Source organism: Phyllostomus discolor, chromosome 1 (assembly GCF_004126475.2).
Source record: "Phyllostomus discolor isolate MPI-MPIP mPhyDis1 chromosome 1, mPhyDis1.pri.v3, whole genome shotgun sequence".
Taxonomy (NCBI): Eukaryota; Metazoa; Chordata; class Mammalia; order Chiroptera; family Phyllostomidae; genus Phyllostomus; species Phyllostomus discolor.
Window position 1 is genome coordinate 59055946 of NC_040903.2, and position 14889 is coordinate 59070834.

Genomic DNA, 14889 nt, shown 5'->3' on the forward strand with positions numbered 1-14889 from the left:
TCCAGTGCAAGGAACATAAGTCTCCACAACTTCTGCCTGGAAAAACCAGCAAGGATTGAGTTGGTGAAAGAAACTGCTGGAGCCCAAGCAGTTCCTCTAAAAGAACTCACACACATACTTATCTACTAAGACTCATTCCTTTGAGCTCCAGCACTGGTACAGCAGCTTGAAACACACCAGTGGCATATACAGAAGAGAGGCCATCAAGGCAAGCAGAGGCTATCATCCCTTGTTTAAACCCTCCTCCCACAGAGCCAGTAAGCTGATGCCATATCTGAGTTTCCACAAACCTGGATAATACTGTTTGCCCCACCATGGAGATTCCTGAGACTCAGTCCCACCCAAGCTGCTTTTCCATATGAATGGCTGGTCATGGCTCATGGTTCACAACTTCCTAAATCCTCTCAAACAAGCAACAGCCAGCCTCAGTGAGCCACCAGTCCCTGTACCTCTTAATAAGTGGCCCCAACCTAGAACTAGCAGCAACCAGCCTAGATTCACAGCTTGGCTTTGCCTAGGAAATCTCCAAGCCCAGCACAAGTAGCATCCAACTCGGAAGGCTTTATAGCTCCAGCGGGGTGGCCTGAGGCAAAAGACAGGTGAGGGCTGACCTTGGCCTGTACCACCTGGGATACCCCAGGGCCAATGCACCCAGTGGACCACTATAGTCCATGTAGGAGTACCACGACCCTGCCCCTGCACAGCTGATCCTCCACAGAGGGTGGAGGTTGGTGGTCAGTGGTCAGAGCCAGTCTTTGCAGCTGACTCTCTGGGCAAATCCCTCTGATTGATCTGCCAGCAGCAACCAAGGTTCAACTGCAAGAGGAGGGTATCCTCAGCCCAAATGAAGGGCACGTCTCGATTACCCAGCTTGGGTCATAGGAGAGGCTGTGCCACTGGACCCTTCAGGATGCCTACTACATTAGGTCATACTACCAAGACACAGAGTCAAAGTAGCTCTACTTAATACATAGAAACAAACACAAGGAGGCTGCCAAAACAAAAGGACAGAGAAACATGGCCCAAATGAAAGAACAGATCAAAACCCCCAAAAAGAGCTAAACAAAATGGAGATAAGCTATCTATCAGATGCAGACTTCAAAACACTGGTTATAAGGACACCCAAGGAGTTTAGTGAGAACCTCAAAAGCATAAAAAAGACCCAGTCAGAAATGAAGGACTCACTAATTGAAGTAAAGAACAATTTACAGGGAAACAACGGTGAAGTGGATGAAGCCAAGAATCAGATCAATGATTTGGAATATAAGGAAGCATAAAACAACCTATCAGAACAGCAAGAGAAAAAGGATCCAAAAGAACAAGAATAGAGTAAGCAGCCTGTGGGACAACGTTAAACATTCCAACATTTGCATGACAGGGGTGCCAGAAGGAGAAAGAGAAAGAGAAAGAAATGGGAAATGTATTTGAAAAAATGGTGAAAGCAAACTTCCCTAATTTGGTGAAAGAAATAGACATGCAAGTCCAGGAATCACAGAGGGTCCCAAACAAGATGGATGCAAAGAAGCCCACTCCATGACACATCATAATTAACATGCCAAAGGTTAAAGATAAAGAGAGAATCTTAGAAGCAGCAGGAGAATAGCAGTTAGTTACCTACAGGGGAGTTCCCAGAAGACAGTCAGCTGACTTCTCAAAAGAAACTTTGCAGGCTAGAAGAGATTGGCAAGAAATATTCAGCCATGAAAAGCTGGGACCTACCTACAGACAAGATTGCTCTACCCAGCAAACATATCATTTAGTATCGAAAGGCAGATACAGAGCTTCCCAGACAAGAAAAAGCTAAAGGAGTTCACCATCATTATATGAAACGTTAAAAGGGCTTATTTAAGAAAAAGATCAGAACTAGAACAATAAAATGGCAATATATACATATCTATCGACAATTAAATCTAAACAACAAACTAAGCAAACAAGAATAGAGACAGAACCATGGGTACAGAGAGCGTTTTGATGGTTGCCAGATGGGAGGGGTGTGGGGGAGAATGGGTGAACAGGTGAGGGGACTAAGAAGTACAAATAGGTAGTTACAGAACAGCCATGGGGATGCAAAGTGCAGTATAGGAAATGGAGTGGCCAAAGAACCTATGCATAAGCCAGGGACATGAACAATGATGTGGGGATTGCCTAAGGGAGTAGGGGATGCTGGGTGGAGGAGGGCAAAGGGGAAGAAATTGGGGCAACTGTAATAGCATAATCAATAAAATATCATTCAAAAGTGAAAATAAAAAGAATTAAAATGTTAAAATTTAAAAAGTAAGTCTAGTTACCATCTCTTACCTTACATGATTAATACACAATTATTGACTGTATTCCCATGTGGTACATTATATCTTCATGACATATTTATTTTGTAACTGGAAGTGTGTACCTCTGAATTTCATTCTCCCAGTTTGCTCCCTAATGCCCTTCCCTTCTGGGAACCTCCAATATGATCTCTATATCTGAGCCTGGGTTTGTGTTATATTTTTTAGATTCCACATATAAGTAAAATCATGTAGTATTTGTTTTTCTCTGTCTGACTTATTTCACTTAGCTTAATGCTCTCATGGGCCATCTGTGTTGTCACAAATGAAAAGATTTTATTGTTACATATAACTGAGTAATTTTTATATATATTCATTTATATATAAATATATAGATGTCTATACACATACATATATATGTATATATACACATATATAAATGTATACACATACATACATCTTGTTTTCTTCCATAATTTGGCTATGGTAAATAATACTGCAATGATGCTGCAATGAACATAAGGGTGCATATATCTTTTTGAATTAGTGTTTTTATTCTCTTTGGATAAATACTCAGAAGCAGAGTTGCTAGATTACCTGGTAGTTCTATGTTTAATTTTTTGATGCATCTCCATACAGTTTTCCATATGGTTGCACCAATTTACATTCCCATCAACAGTGCACAAGTGTTCCCTTTTCCCCACATTCTCACCAACACTTGTTTCTTCTTATTTTGATAATTGCTATTCTGACAGGTATGAGGTGATATCTCAGTGGTTTTGGTTTGTATTTCTCTGATAATTAGTGATGTTGAGCATGTTTTTATGTACCTACTGGTCATCTTATGCATTACTTTTAAAGAATTTACTCAGATCCTCTATTTTTTATTTAAACTTTATTGTATTTTTTCCCATTACCATCTAGTCCATTGATATCACCCTCCTCCCCGGCAATCACCACACTTTTATCCATGTTCAAGAGTCCTTATTCCTCTTTGCTCAATCCCCCTACTCCATAACCACTCCCCCCTCCACCCCACTAGCTGCAATCTTCTCTCCATCTATGAGTCAATCTGCATTTTCCTTGTTAGTTCACTTTGTTCGATAGATTACACATATGAGTGAAATCATATGGTATTTGTTTCTCTGACTGGATTATTTCACTTTCATTTAACATAATGTTCTCCAGGTCCATCCATACTGTTGCAAAATGTAAAATTTTCTTCTTTTTTATGGCTGAGCAGAATTCCATTGTGTAAATGTCCTATGGTTGTTTTCTCCACTCATCTATTGATGGACACTTGGGCTGCTTCTGTATCTTGGTAATTGTAAATAATGCTACAATAAACACAGGGGTACTTTTGTTCTTTTGAATTAGTATTTTAGGTTCCTTCAGATATATTTCCAGAAGTGGGATAGCTGGTTAAAAAGGCAGATCCATTTTTAATTTTCTGAGGTATCTCAGAAACCATACTGCTTTCCACAGTGGCTGCACCAGTCTGCATTCACACCAGTAAAGCACTAGGGTTCCCTTTTCTCCACATCCTCACCAGCACTTGTTGTTTGTTGATTTATAGATGACAGCCATTCTGACAGGTGTGAGATGGTATCTCATTGTGGTTTTTATTTGCATTTCTCTGATGATTAGTGACATTGAGCATCGTTTCATGTGTATGTTGGCCATCTGTCTGTCCTTTTTGGAGAAATGTCTATTCAAGTCCTTTACCCATTTTTAATTGGGTTGTTTGTTTTTTGGTGTTGTTTTGTAATTACTTTATGAATTTTGGATTCATAACCCATAACCAGAAGGTATCAGGGAATATGTTCTCCCATTCTGTGGGTTGTCTTTGTATTTTATGGATGATTTCCTTTTCTATGCAAAAACTTTTTAGTTTGATGTAGTCCCATTTGTTTATTTTTTCTTTTGTTTCCCTTGCCTGGGGAGATACATCCAATAAAAAGTTTCTACAAGCAATGTCCAAAATATTGCTGCCTGTGTTTTCTTCAAGGATTTTTATGGTTTCAGGTCTAACATTTGAATTTATTCTTGTGTGTGGTATAACAATGCCTAGTTTTATTTTTCTGAACATATGTGTCTAATTTTCCCAACATTGTTTATTGAATAAACTATCTTTAGTCCATTGTATGTGCTTGCTCCCTCTGTCGAATATTAATTGACTATAAAGGTGTGGGTTTATATCTGGGCTCTATATTCTGTTTTGTTGATCCATGTGTCTGTTTTTATGCCAGTACAAGGCTGTTTTGATTACTATGGACTTGTAGTATAGTTTGATATTAGTAATGTGATTCCTCCAATTTTGTTTTCCTTCCTCAAGATCTCTGTTGCTATGCAGGGCCTTTTGTGGTTCGATATAACTTTCTAAAATATTTGTTCTAGTTCTGTGAAATATGTCACTGGAATCTTGATGGGAATTTTGCTGAATCTATAGACTGCTTTGTGTAGCATGGACATTTTAATGATGTTAATTCTTCCTATCCATGAACACAGTATGTCGTTCCACTCATTTATATCTTCTTCAATTTCTTTCTTCAGCATCTTACACTTTTCTAAGAACATGTCTTTGACATCCCTGGTTAGATTCATTTCTAGGTATTTTATTCTTTTTGAAGCAATTGTCAATGGGATTGTTTTCTTATTACCCTTTCTGTTAGTTCATTATTGCCATATAATAAATATAAAAATGCAGCTGATTTCTGTATATTAATTTTGTATCCTGCTACTTTGCTGAATTCATTTATCAGTTCTAGTAGTTTCTTGGTGGAAGTTTTGGGTTTCTCTATGTACAATATTATGTCATCTGCAAATAAAATGTTTTACTTTCTCCTTCCAATTTGTATGCCTTTTATTTCTTCTTGTCTGATAGCTGTGGCTAGGCCCTATAGTAGTATGTTGAATAAGAGAGGTGGAAGCAGACATCCCTGTTTTGTTCCCAATCATAATGGGAACACTTGTAGTTTTGCCCATTGAGTGTGATGCTGGCAGTGGGTTTGTCATAGATGGCTTTATTATGTTTAGGTATGTTCCCTCTAATACTACTTTGCTGAGAATTTCATCACAAATGGGTGCTGGATTTTATCAAATGCCTTTTCTGCATCTATTGATATGATCATGCAGCTTTTATCCTTCATTTTGCTTATGTGTTGAATCACATTTATTGATTTGCAAATGTTGTACCAACTTTGCATTCCCAAAATAAATCCCATTTGATCATGGTGTATGATCTTTCTGATGCATTGCTGTATTTGGTGTGCTAATATTTTGTTGAGAATTTTAGCATCTATGTTCATCAGTGATATTGGCCTATAATTTTTTTCTTTGTAGTATCTGTATTTGGTTTCAGAATTAAGGTAATGCTGGTTTCATAAAATGAGCTTAGGAGCCTTCCCTCCTCTCAAATTTTATGAAATAGTTTGAGAAGGAGAGCTGTTACTTCTCCAAATTTCTGGTTAATTCACCTGTGACGGCATCGGGTCTGAGTTTTGTGATTACTACTTCAATTTCATTAGGTGTAATCTCCTGTTCAGATTCTCTATTACTGATTTATTGTTGAAAGTTTGTATGTTTGTAGGAATTTATCCATTTCATCCAGGTTGTCCAGTTTCTTGGCATATAATTGTTCATAATGTTTTCTTAAAATCCTTCGTATTTCTTTGGTGACAGTTGTTATTTTTCCTCTTTCATTTCTGATTTTATTTCTTTGGGCCTTCTCTCTTTTTTTCTCGATGAGTCTGGTTAAAGTTTGTCAACCATTTTTATTTTTTTCAGAGAAACAGCTCTTGGATTGATTCATCTTTTGTGTCATTTTTTAAGACTCTATTTTGTTTATTTCTGCTCTGATCTTTATTATTTCCTTCCCTCGACTCACTTTGGGCTTTGTTTGTTGTTCCTTTTCAAGTTCCTTTAAGTGTGAAGTTAAATTGTTTATTTGAGCTTTTTCTTGTTTGTTTTTTTTTTGTTTTTGTTTTTGTTTTAAATAGGCCTGTAATGCTATGAATTTTCCTCTTAGGATTGCTTTCCCAGTGTCCCACAGATTTTGGGTTATTGTGTTCTCATTTTCATTTGTTTCATCGTATCTTTTGGTTTCTTCCTAGATCTCATCATTCGCACTCTCTCTGTTTAATAATATGTTATTTAGCTTCCATGTCTTTGTGTGTTTTTCAGTGTTCTTGTGACTGATTTCTAGTTTCATAGAGAAGGTGATTGATACTATTTCAATCCTCTTAAACTTATTGAGACCTGTTTTGTGTCCTAACATGTGGTCTAGCCTAGAAAATATGCCATGTGCACTCGAAAGGTGTGCATATTCTTCTGCTTCGGGGTGAAATGCTCTGAAAATATCAATTAAATCCATTTAATCTAGTGTATCACTTAAGGACACTGTCTTTATGTTGATTTTCTGCCTGGAAGATATGTCCATTGAAATCAATGGTGTGTTAAATCCCCAACTATGACTGCATTTCTGTCAATCTCTCCCTTTATTTCCATCAAGATTTACTTTATATATTTAGATGCTCCTACATAGGGTGCATAAATGTTTACTAGGGTTATATCCTCTTGTTGCATTGTTCCCTTTATTATTATGTAATGTTCTTCTTTGTCTCTTACTATAGCTTTGGTTTTGAGGTTTATTTTGTCAGATATAAGTCCTGCTACCCCAGCTTTTTTTTTCTTTTTCATTTTCAGGAAATATTTTTTTCCAACTCTTTACTTTTAGTATGCATCTTTCGAACTGAGTTGGGTCTCTTGGAGGCAGTATATATATGGGTCTTGTTTTCTTATCCATTCAGCTACATTTTGTCTTTTGAGTAGAGTATTTAAGCCATTAACATTTAAGGTGGTTATTGATAGATACATATGTAGTGTCATTTTATTGTTAAACAGTTTTCCTCTTTTTTTAATTTTATTTTTATTTTTCTTCTCCTTAAAGCAAGCCCTTTAACATTTGTTGCAATACTGGTTTGGTGTTAGCAAACTCCTTTAGCTTTTTCTTGTCTGGAAAGCACCTATTTCTCCTTTGACTTTAAATGATAGCCTTGCTGGATAACGTAACCTTGTTTGAAGGTCTTTGCTTTTCATCACCTTGAATATTTCACACCACTCCCTTCTGGCATGAAATATTTCTGCTGTGTAATCAGAGCCTAATTAGTGCTCCCTTATAGGTTACTACCTCCTTTTCTCTTGTGGTTTTTAGGATTCTATCTAAAAGGCTTGTCTTTAAGCCTTGCCATTTTAAATATGATGTGTCTGGGTGTATGCCTCTTTGGGTCCAACTTGTTTGGGACTCGCTGAGCTTCCTTGACTTGTGTGACATTTTCTTTCACCAGATTAGAGAAGTTTTTGGTCATTATTTCTTTAAATAGGTTCTTGATCCCTTGGTTGCTCTCTTGTCCTTCTGATATTCCCATGATATGGATGTTGTTATGGTTCATGTTGCCAAAAATGTTTCTTAAGGTCTCCTCATTTTTTTAAATTCTTTTTTCTTTTTGCTTTTCTGCCTTGTCTTCCAAAACACTTATTTGAGTCTCTACTTCATCTAACCTGCTGTTTATTCCTTCCGGTGTATTATTTATTTCAGGTATTGCATTTTTTAATTTCTGATTCATCCTTTCTTATGTTTTCTATGTCTTTTTTTCATGCTGTTGAGTATCCTTATGACTCTAAACTCTCTATTTGATAAATTCCTTGTCTCCATTTCATCTAGTTCTTCTGGAGAATTCTCTTATTCTTTCATTTGGGGTCTATTTCTTTGTCTTCCTTTTTTGACTGCTTCTTTGTATTTTGTGTTTTAGCTGCTAATCAGGCAACAAACTGAGCAGTTTTAATCTAATCAATACATAATCAGCAGCCAGCCTTAAGCACCACAAGGTGGGGCAGATTAATTCTTGCAGACAGGGCTATTGCTTTCCGGAAGGCTGATGCCATTCAGGAAAGGCGTATTCTGCCTAAGAGAAATGGCTCTGCAGTATGGGGAATGATTCAGCCCAAGGATCCTGATAGCTACTCTTCAGTTCTCTGACCCCAGCCACCAGCCCTAGAGTCTCCTCAAGCACCTCTAGTCTTCTCTGCCCTCCTTCTGCCAGAGCCCAGGGTAAGTGACTGCACATGGAATTTTGTGTGTTGGCCTTTTAGAGGCTCTCTGCCTTTTGCCCTGGTAGGCAGAAACCCTAATGTTTTTCACAGCTGGATATCATCTGGGTTCCTTTCTTGTTCTGTTGCTGTATGCTGGGGAGCCCAGCCTTGGGTTTAGACCCTACATTTCTCAGGTAGAAACTCCCAACTGCTGAAATATTCCTCTGGAACTTCAGCTGCCTCCTGTGGGAGCCCTGCTAGCCCTCTCACGCCACCTCTGCCCTCTGTACCAGTCTTGTTGTAATGAAGTTGTTTCTTCTGTCTGTCCTTGGTTATAAGGCTTCTCTCCAACTAGTGTTCAGTTGGTCATTAAGGATGATTTCTCTACAATTTAGTTATAATTCCAGATTGGTCCTGGGAGGAGGTTAGTGTAGCTTCCACTTAATCCTCTACCATCTTGGATCTACTCCTCTGACTATTTATAATCAGATTTATTTTGTTATTGCATTATATGAGTTCTTTACATATTTTGGATATTAACTCCTTATTGAACATGTATTGTAAATATTTTATTTTATTCAGTAGGTAGCCTTTTCATTTTGTTAATGTTTTCCTTTGCCGTATAGAAACTTTTCGGTTTGATGTAGTACCATTTGCTTAATTTCGCATTTGTTGCTCTTGCCTTTGAAATGAGATCCAAAAAAAACAGTGTTAAGACTGATGTCAAAGAGCAATTTTCTTTTATTCCACAAAACATATGACACAAAAGATTTTTTGCTCCTCTTGAGAAGAGTGACTAACACTGAGCTCTTTGTTGTAAAACCTTTCAAGTAGGAACATTTGCTATTGAAATGACAAATGTAATATAAATAATAAAATTCTGTTGCCTTTGGCCTTGTTATGAAATTTCAAATTTCTACTATTTTAATACCTTATTTAAATCATATAAAACTTTTCTAAATTAAGTGCTATTATTGCTCTAATTTCATACATAAAACATAGAGGACTTATCTAAACTTTTAATAAAAACATTTTTTATTATTGCTTTAGCAAAGAATCATATAAAACATTTAAACTTCTTTTAGTAGACCATGAGGGTATTAATGAAAAAATTTGAAATATAGCAAAACAATATAAAACAATAACAAATCTGAAGAAACCAAGTATTTTATCACAAAATTAGGGTTCAGGTTAGACTGGTTAATGAGGATGAAGTTCACATACTAGCATACTAACCATCCAAAAGGTAAGGAAATGGTAATGAATAATTTTTTAACTTTGCCTGTGTACCCAAAACTGTGCTAGGGATTTCACATTAATCTCATTTAATTTGTTTCTATACCATCCCCCAGGCTGATACTGAAATCTCCAGTTTTCACATGAAGGTGCTGAGTATCAGAAAGGATGAGCAACTTGTCTAATGTCAGCTGCTAAGAAACAAAGCCAGTTTGGTCTGCCTGCCTGACTTCAAAGTTTGATTTTTTTTTAAAACCACCCTGCCATTTTACTGGCCTAGGTATGCACTCAATTTTAATCTTTGGCAAATTGGATATTTCTTTTATTCATTATTTCCTCAAGATATTTTAATCCAGAATAATAAACATATTATCTAGGACTAAACTGTAGTACATGAAAACCAATTTTATTTAAGCCAATATTGAAACTATCTCATTATCAAATGACTAGTCTTGCTGAAATAAGGCAATAGCTGTATATGTGGTCTATTAACCAAAAGCAACCTACAAAACAGCCTTATTAAAGCCAGTTAGTTTTCTATCGGTCACCTGCTCTTTTATTCATCTCCATCATTTTATACATGTATTCATCAATATAGATTAATCAGGAAGCAAACATGAAGACCACTTCTGAGAATGTAAAACCATTTAAAGTAGACCCAAATGATAAGGAAAAGCTGAAAATTTGATGTGAAAAACAAAAAATACTAGAAAGCATATTTTGATTTAATATCTAAGACATAATGAGTTTTCATTTTTCTCCCTCCAAAAAGCATAAAATTACATTTTAAACTATGTGTTACACAATGATATATTGAGAAGAGAAAGGAAATTTAGGAAAAAAAAACACAGCCATTATCTAATACCAATAGCAGAATTTACAGACTGTGAATGTCAAAGAACAAGAGAAGAATTTAGGAACTAGAAACTTGGTTAAGGGATCTGAGCCAGTCCTTGATAAATTTCATGTATTTTATAGAATTCTGAGGCCAATACATGGAGATTTTCTGATAACATGTTAAAAGCTGCCAACTAATGGTAATCAGTTAATGTACCTTACAAATAGAACCTATTAAGGAAGGATTACTATATAGTATGTGATCCAAATAAAGACATTTATGAGCGTTAAAGGGGTGCTACTATTAAATATGCCACAACAATGAGTGTAACTTAAAACTGTCTTATGAAGACTAGAAAATATAGTCACTCCAATAGATGCCCTAAATTCCCAAAGACCTTCAATTAACCTTCACTTTAAAGTTTACTGAACTTTGTTTACATGTCTTCTTACATTTATTTCCTCCTTTACATATCTTTATATATTTTCAGTTTTAGAGTATAATTAACAAATAAAAATTGTATATTTTTAAGATGTAAAACATGGTTTGATGTAAGTATACATTGTGAAATTACAGTCAAGTTAATAAACAATAATAAGATGAGAACCCCTAAGTTCTTCTCTCTTAGGAAGTTCAATGACATCTTATGACATAATACAGAATTACTAACCATAATCATCATGCCGTATGTACATTAAATCCCAAGAACTTACTCATCTTATAACTACATGTTTATACACTTTAACCAGTCTCTCCCCATTTTCTCCATGACCAGCAATTGGTAACCATCATTCTACTCTCTGTTCCTTTGAATTTGAATTTTTTTAGAGTGCACATATAGGTGAGATCATACAGTATTTGTGTCTTTCTTTCTGGCTTGTTTCACTTAGCATAATGTCCTTATAAATGGCAGAATTTCCTTCTTTTATATGGTTGAATAATATCCCAGTGTGTGTCTGTGTGTATGTATCACATTTTCTTTATCTATTCTATTATCAATAGATACTTAGGTTGTTTCCTTGGCTATTGAGAATAATGCTGCAATGGACAAAGGAGTATAGAGAGCTCTAGATAATTTTTAGAGATACTGATTTTATTTCTTTTGGATAATTATATATATTCTTTTTTAAAGATATTTTATTGATTATGCTATTACAGTTGCCCCAATTTCTTCCCCTTTGCCCTCCTCCACCCAGCATCCCCTACTCCCTTAGGCAATCCCCACATCATTGTTCATGTCCCTGGCTTATGCATAGGTTCTTTGGCCACTCCATTTCCTATACTGCACTTTGCATCCCCATGGCTGTTCTGTAACTACCTATTTGTACTTCTTAGTCCCCTCACCTGTTCACCCATTCTCCCCCACACCCCTCCCATCTGGCAACCATCAAAACGCTCTCTGTACCCATGGTTCTGTCTCTATTCTTGTTTGCTTAGTTTGTTGTTTAGATTTAATTGTCGATAGATATGTATATATTGCCATTTTATTGTTCTAGTTCTGATCTTTTTCTTAAATAAGCCCTTTTAACGTTTCATATAATGATGGTGAACTCCTTTAGCTTTTTCTTGTCTGGGAAGCTCTGTATCTGCCTTTCGATACTAAATGATATGTTTGCTGGGTAGAGCAATCTTGTCTGTAGGTAGGTCCCAGCTTTTCATGGCTGAATATTTCTTGCCAATCTCTTCTAGCCTGCAAAGTTTCTTTTGAGAAGTCAGCTGACTGTCTTCTGGGAACTCCCCTGTAGGTAACTAACTGCTATTCTCCTGCTGCTTCTAAGATTCTCTCTTTATCTTTAACCTTTGGCATGTTAATTATGATGTGTCATGGAGTGGGCTTCTTTGCATCCATCTTGTTTGGGACCCTCTGTGATTCCTGGACTTGCATGTCTATTTCTTTCACCAAATTAGGGAAGTTTGCTTTCACCATTTTTTCAAATACATTTCCCATTTCTTTCTCTTTCTCTTTCTCCTTCTGGCACCCCTGTCATGCAAATGTTGGAATGTTTAACGTTGTCCCACAGGCTGCTTACTCTATTCTTGTTCTTTTGGATCCTTTTTCTCTGCTGTTCTGATAGGTTGTTTTATGCTTCCTTATATTCCAAATCATTGATCTGATTCTTGGCTTCATCCACTTCACCGTTGTTTCCCTGTAAATTGTTCTTTACTTCAATTAGTGAGTCCTTCATTTCTGACTGGGTCTTTTTTATGCTTTTGAGGTTCTCACTAAACTCCTTGGGTGTCCTTATAACCAGTGTTTTGAAGTCTGCATCTGATAGATAGCTTATCTCCATTTTGTTTAGCTCTTTTTGGGGGTTTTGATCTGTTCTTTCATTTGGGCCATGTTTCTCTGTCCTTTTGTTTTGGCAGCCTCCTTGTGTTTGTTTCTATGTATTAAGTAGAGCTACTTTGACTCTGTGTCTTGGTAGTATGACCTAATGTAGTAGGCATCCTGAAGGGTCCAGTGGCACAGCCTCTCCTATGACCCAAGCTGGGTAATCGAGACGTGCCCTTCATTTGGGCTGAGGATACCCTCCTCTTGCAGTTGAACCTTGGTTGCTGCTGGCAGATCAATCAGAGGGATTTGCCCAGAGAGTCAGCTGCAAAGACTGGCTCTGACCACTGACCACCAACCTCCACCCTCTGTGGAGGATCAGCTGTGCAGGGGCAGGGTCGTGGTACTCCTACATGGACTATAGTGGTCCACTGGGTGCATTGGCCCTGGGGTATCCCAGGTGGTACAGGCCAAGGTCAGCCCTCACCTGTCTTTTGCCTCAGGCCACCCCGCTGGAGCTATAAAGCCTTCCGAGTTGGATGCTACTTGTGCTGGGCTTGGAGATTTCCTAGGCAAAGCCAAGCTGTGAATCTAGGCTGGTTGCTGCTAGTTCTAGGTTGGGGCCACTTATTAAGAGGTACAGGGACTGGTGGCTCACTGAGGCTGGCTGTTGCTTGTTTGAGAGGATTTAGGAAGTTGTGAACCATGAGCCATGACCAGCCATTCATATGGAAAAGCAGCTTGGGTGGGACTGAGTCTCAGGAATCTCCATGGTGGGGCAAACAGTATTATCCAGGTTTGTGGAAACTCAGATATGGCACCAGCCTGCTGGCTCTGTGGCTCTGTTGAGGGAGGGTTCAGAAACAGGATAATGGCTTCTGTGTACTTTTCTGTCTGGGAGAAAGCTGTCCCCCAGCTCTTGCCTCAATGTCAGACACTTTACTTTCTCCCTGTATGCCAGTGATGCCTTTCAAGCTGCTACTTCAATGATGGAGCTCACAGGGAGTGAGTCTGGGTAAGTCCGTGTGTGGGTTCTTTAAGAAGAACCCCTTTGGACACCAGAACTTTCTTTTACTAACTCAATCTCTGCTGTTTTTTGAAACCAAAAGTTGTGGAGATTTATCTTCTTGACACTAGAACCCTGGGCTGGGGGCTCTGGTATAAGGCTGAGATTCTTCCCAGCTCAAGATATCTCTCTCAAATTTTTATCCACCCAATGTGGATGTGTGACCAGCTCATTCTATGTCTCCGCCCTTCTTACAAGTTTAGATGGATGTGGTTTCTTTAATTCTATAGTGGTTGGACATCAATTCAGCTCAATTTCAGACAGTTCTGAAGAATTGTTGTTCTATATTTTAGTTTTTATTTTGATGTGGTTGTGCAAGTAGGCAATCTGTGTTTACCTATGCCTCCATCTTCATCAGAAGCCTGATCATTTTCACCATGTGTAGACTTTAAAGCACCTGCAGTCTTTTGTAGCATTCTGACATCTCTGAAGGACCTTGTATTGCAAACTAAATCAAAGTGCCTCCTGGAAGCATTTTGACAACTCCGAAATAGCAGTGCTGTCCAAACTGAAACATGTGGTAATTGTCGGAGCACTTTCTGGACTTCGAAACTGAACCAAAGCCTTAAGAAAATCTTGAAGAGCTTTGAAACTGTAGTTGAAATTCTTTGGCAGCAGCAATGACACATTGAAGGCTGGGAGGAGCATCCAGGCTCTCCTGAATGATTATGGCCCTAACTCTACAGGGAGCTTACAAAACACATCCAGAGATTTGTAATATTTCCAGGGTCATGGTAATATTCTTAAACCCCTCAGTAAATTCAATGCTCCAATTGCATTCTTCTTCTGCACCATCTTGTCCATTTTCTTGGCAATGCTGACCACCTCACTTTCCATGATTCTGGCAGGTATTGCCCATGCCCAGACTTCTTGGGATAGGAAGTGGGCAACACTAGGGCAGAAACCACTGTGGGATGAGAGCTCAGGAGCTGGGTGAGTCCAATACAGCAGACCCTGACCTAGGCCCTTTCTCACAAACTGAGTTATATATTTTCTTAACCTTTATATATTGTCCATCCTCTATCATCTCTCTACCTTTCTTTTTAGTTCCATCTTTTCCTTCCCACTCTTTCTCCCTCCCTTTTTCTCTTCTTTTTCTGTTACCACAGACAGAGCATGGGCA